The following is a 5228-nucleotide window of genomic DNA, read 5'->3' as shown; positions in this document are numbered from 1 at the left end:
ACATTCTATGGGTTGGAGGAGGACCCTTATTACCACATCAAGGAATTTTTAGATATCTGTGCAACTTTCAAATTCTAGAATTTCTCAAATGACTCTATCCGGTTAAGACTTTTTTCATTTTCACTTAAGGATAAGGCCAAGTCTTGGCTTAATTCCTTAGAGGTGGGTAACATTACTTCATGGGACACATTAGTCACAAAATTTTTGTCCAAGTACTTTCCCATTCAGAGAACTACAATCCTCAGGAGAGAAATCTCCAACTTTATGCAGCAGGGGGGTGAACACTTTTATGAGGCTTGGGAAGAATTGAAGGATTTGATCCGTAGGTGTCCGCATCATGGGTTTGAGAAATGGCATTTAGTGCAATACTTTTATCAAGGTCTTACACCCCAGGTTAGATCCATGGTAGATGCAACGAGTGGTGGGAGTTTGATGGGTAAGAGTGCTAGTGAGGCGTGGGACTTCTTTGAAACGTTGACTGATCAATCTCAGCAATGAGGTTCGTCATTTAATGTTGATAGGAGATCCCGCGAAGCCAAAAGAGGGCGTCTCTACGAGGTTAGTGAAACACCCATGCTCATGGCCAAGATTGAGGGGTTGACTAGAAAGAGTGATGCCCTTATGGTGTCCAAGAGTTCACTTGCTCCAAACCCATCTACTGTCTGTGCCATATGCTCTGGTTCATCTCATCCCACACAAATGTGTCCATCCAGTTCGTCCTACCCGGAGGTCATTGAGGACTTGAATGCAGTCCAGAATTTTCATAGACAAAACCGGAACGATCCTTTTTCGGAAATATATAATCCGGGTTGGGCTAGGCACCCAAATTTCTCAAGGTCCAAGGGCCCACAGGTTGGGGGTCCTCCAAGGTTTACTAAACCCCAAGCTCCGCGCCCACACTTCACTCAACAACCATTGATTCCACAAAAACCTTCATTTGAGGATACACTTCAATTATTCATGCAGAATACACAATCCTCCATTGCTAAACTTGAAATGCAAGTGAGTCAGTTGGCCAGCCACATGAGTGAACATGCACAAAATAGACTCCCGAGTCAAACTATTCCTAACCCCAAAAGCACACATGAGAGTGGGTTGAGTTCCAAACCCCACCACGAGCAAGCCAAAGCCATAACCACCCTTAGGAGTGGTTGTGAGTTGAACAATGGGGTAGGGACCACTAAGTCTAAGGAGTCAAAGGATGACCATGGGGACACATCATTGAGTGAAGAACCTCCAAGTTCTCCACCAACAGTCAGGCAGATCCCTAACCAAGTCCCACCAGCTCCTTATTCGTAGAGGTTAACGGGCCCACCTAGGAAAGGTGATAGCATGCATGAAACATTGGAACTGTTTAGTAAGGTTCACATTAACATTCTACTTCTTGATGCTATTAGGCAAGTCCCTGCCTATGCCTGATTTTTGAAAGACCTTTGTACACAGAAGAGAAAACAACATGTTAACAAAAAGGTCTTTCTTACTGAGAATGTAAGCTCAATTCTGAAGCACAACACTCCTCCTAAAGTTAAAGATCCTGGATGCCCCACAATTTCATGTGTCATTGGTGAACATACCATCCAGAGAGCTCTTCTTGACTTAGGGACAAGTGTGAATTTGCTTCCTTTCTTTGTGTACCAGTAATTAGGTTTGGGGGTATTGAAGCCTACTCCCATCACACTTCAACTAGTTGACCGTTCTGTCAAGATACCACGAGAAATAGTTGAAGATGTTTTGATAAAAGTGGACAAATTTCTGTTCCCGGTTGATTTCATTGTTCTTGATACAGAACCGGTAGACAATGTGACCAACCAAATTCTTGTCATCCTAGGGCATCCCTTCTTAGCCACATCTAATGCTATCATTCATTGTAAAAGTTGTGAGTTGGAGTTCTCTTTTAGAAATTTTAAGGTCTCGTTGAATGTGTTTAATGTCGGGCACCATCCACTTGAGTCTGATGATCTGAGTCCTGCATTTAAGATAGAGACTGTTATGCTTGATGGCGATTCCACTCTTGAATTTTTTGAGTCTTACATAACATCTTTAGACATGAACTATTTTGATGAGGAAACATATTTCCTAGAGGTTGACTCTTTACTCAGATCTGTACCTCTGTTGGAGGAAGCTTATGAGGTAGTCACAACTAATCATCCACAAGATCATCATCTTGACTTGGACAAACCTCTTGAAACTTCCAAGCTACATCTTAAGTCACTTCTTTCCACATTGAAGTATGCATTCTTGGGGCCCATGAACTCATTGCCAGTCATTATTGCCTCTGATTTGAGTACTGAGCAGGAGGAACAATTGAATGAAATTTTACAAGCACACAGAGAGACATTGGGGTCGACTCTTGATGCCTTAAAAGGGATTAGCCCCTCCATATGCATGCATCGTATTCATTTGGAGGAGGGGACTAAAGCCCCATGTGAGATGCAACATAGGTTAAATCCCCATATGCTGGAGGTTGTGAGAGAAGAAGTCATCAGGTTGCTTGTGACAGGAATCATTTACCCTATTTCTGATAGCACCTAGGTGAGTCCAATTCAAGTTGTCCCTAAGAAAGGGGGGATAACGATAATGAAAAATGAGAGTGGTTAATTGATTCCCACAAGAACTACCACCAAGTGGCGTGTCTGCATTGACTATAGAAAACTTAATTTCGCCACTAGGAAGGATCACTTTCCCCTACCTTTCATTGATCAGATGCTAGAGCGATTGGCCAGCCACAATTTTTATTGCTTCTTAGATGGATACTCCGGCTACAATCAAATTCCCATTGCTCCAGAAGACCAAGAAAAGACCACATTCACGTTTCCATTTGGCACCTATGCTTACAGACACATGCCTTTTGGTTTATGCAATGCACCCGCCACTTTCCAACGGTTCATGATAAGTATCTTTTCTGACATGATTGGTGACTTTTTAGAGGTCTTTATGGATGAATTTTCAGTGTTTGGCTCTAGTTTTGAGACATATCTTCACAATCTTTCACTCGTATTGTCCCGTTGCATTAAGTCCAATTTAGTCTTGAATTGGGAGAAATGCCACTTCATGGTAAAAGAAGGAATTGTTTTACGACATGTAGTGTCTGAGCGGGGTGTAGAAGTGGACAAAGCCAAGGTTGACCTAATTGCCAATCTGCCACCACCTACTTTTGTGAAGGGGGTGCATTCTTTCCTTGGCCATACAGGGTTCTATAGGCGCTTCATTAAGGACTTTAGCAAAATTTCTCATCCTTTGACGAATTTTCTTGCTCAAGATGTTGCTTTTGCCTTTGATGATGTTTGTATTCATACTTTTGAGATACTGAAGCAATGTTTGTCCACTGCACATTGTCCAACCACTACTTAGTCTTTGCCTTTTGAGTTGATGTATGATGCCTCTGATTATGTATTGGGGGCTATTTTGGGGCAAAAGACGGATAAAATTCCCTGTGTCATTCAATATGCTAGCCGCACTCTTCATGATGCTCAATTGAATTACACTACCACTGAGAAGGAGTTGCTAGCTGTTGTGTTTGCCTTGAACAAATTCAAATCATATCTGTTAGGGTCAAAGGTTATAGTGTTCACTGATCATTCTGCTTTGAAGTACTTATTATCCATCAAGGATACTAAACCTGGCTTGATTAGATGGATCTTGCAATTGCAAGAATTTGACCTTGAGATTCGAGATAAGAAGGGTTGTGAGAATGTTGTTGCTGATCATCTATCTAGGATCTGTGTAGCATCTCAGGAAGGATCCCTTCCTTTAAATGATTCCTTCCCTGATGAACAACTTCAGCAAGTATCCCAGTTGCCTTGGTTTGCTGACATAGTTAACTATCTTGTAACTCGTAAGATTCCTGATTATTGGAGTAAACAAGATCCGTTGAAATTCTTTTACCAAGTCAAACATTTTTTTTGGGATGACCCTTATTTGTTCAAGGTGTGTCCAAACTAAGTCATTAGGCGTTGTGTACCTGAGCAAGACTTTGCCAACATTCGTGAATTTTGTCATTCCCACGCATGTGGTGGACATTTTGGTGCTAGAAAGACCGCGGCTAAATCTTGCAATGTGGTTTCCATTGGCCTTCATTATTTAGAGATGCCCATGAGTTTTATCGTGTGTGTGATAGATGCCAACGGACTGATTGTTTGTCTAGGAAGAACATGATGCCTCTTAACCCCATTCTTATTGTTGAATTGTTTGATGTGTGGGGTATTGACTTCATGGGTCCTTTTCCTGTCTCGTTTGGCTCTCAATACATCCTTGTTGCTGTTGAATATGTCTCTAGATGGATTGAAGCTATTGCATGTAAGACAAATGATCACAAAGTGGTGGTAAAGTTTTTAAAAGAAAACATCTTTAATCAGTTTGGTACCCCAAGAACGATCATCAGTGATGGGGGTTCTCATTTTTGTAAAAGAGCATTTGAGACCTTGTTGAAGAAATACTCCATCACTCATCGGGTGTCCACTCCGTATCACCCGCAAACTTGTGGTCAAGTGGAAATCTCTAATAGGGAGATCAAACGGATTTTGGAGAAGTCGGTTCGCTTTGATAGGAAAGATTGGTCCACTCGATTGGGCGATGCTTTATGGGCCTATCGAACCGCTTATAAGACTCCTATTGGGATGTCTCCATTTCGCCTAGTGTTCGGCAAAGCATGTCATCTACCTGTTGAGCTTGAGCATTGAGATTATTGGGCCATTAAGGCTTTGAATTTTGATTTGACTCAAGCGGGTCAGGAGAGGAAATTGCAATTGAATGAGTTGGAGGAGATAGGTCATGATGCTTATGAGAATGCCAAACTGTATAAGGAGTGAACAAAGCTTTTACATGATAAATCTATTTTTCGCAAGTCTTTTACTGTTGGGCAGAATGTTTTACTTTATAACCTACGATTACATTTGTTTTCAAGAAAGCTGAGATCCAGGTGGTTCAGTCCATTTGAGGTTACACAGGTGTTTCCTCATGGCGCTGTTGAGATCCGTAATCACGAAGATGGGTCGGTCTTCAAAGTTATCAGTCAGAGGCTCAAATCGTATCGTGAGAATGTCCCTACACCGGAGGAGGTGATGGTGATTTTCTTGGAGGAACCTATCATTTCATCTTGACTGCATCAGAGTCTTTCTTATGACTATAAACTTAGCACATTGTGGGCAATCCCCATGTTTCTATCCCTTTGTACATTACAGTTTTTATGTTTGGTTTATTCATTCTTATTTGGGATAACCTTTGGTGTA

At 41.6% G+C, this 5228-nt stretch overlaps 1 non-coding gene across 1 annotated transcript; it reads right to left on the bottom strand.

The window, feature by feature from the left end:
* Positions 1-237: 237 nt before the first annotated feature.
* On the bottom strand, positions 238-344 carry LOC137957410 (small nucleolar RNA R71). Its single transcript, XR_011113377.1, has one exon. It is a non-coding gene; the product is annotated as a small nucleolar RNA R71 (small nucleolar RNA).
* Between the last annotated feature and the right edge of the window lie 4884 nt (positions 345-5228).

This window comes from Aristolochia californica, unplaced genomic scaffold (assembly GCF_029961685.1).
Source record: "Aristolochia californica isolate CCGP_79_NKW_82.1479 unplaced genomic scaffold, dmAriCali1.0.hap1 SCAF_2, whole genome shotgun sequence".
NCBI classification, from domain to species: Eukaryota; Viridiplantae; Streptophyta; class Magnoliopsida; order Piperales; family Aristolochiaceae; genus Aristolochia; species Aristolochia californica.
This window is presented reverse-complemented; position numbering and strand designations above follow the sequence as displayed.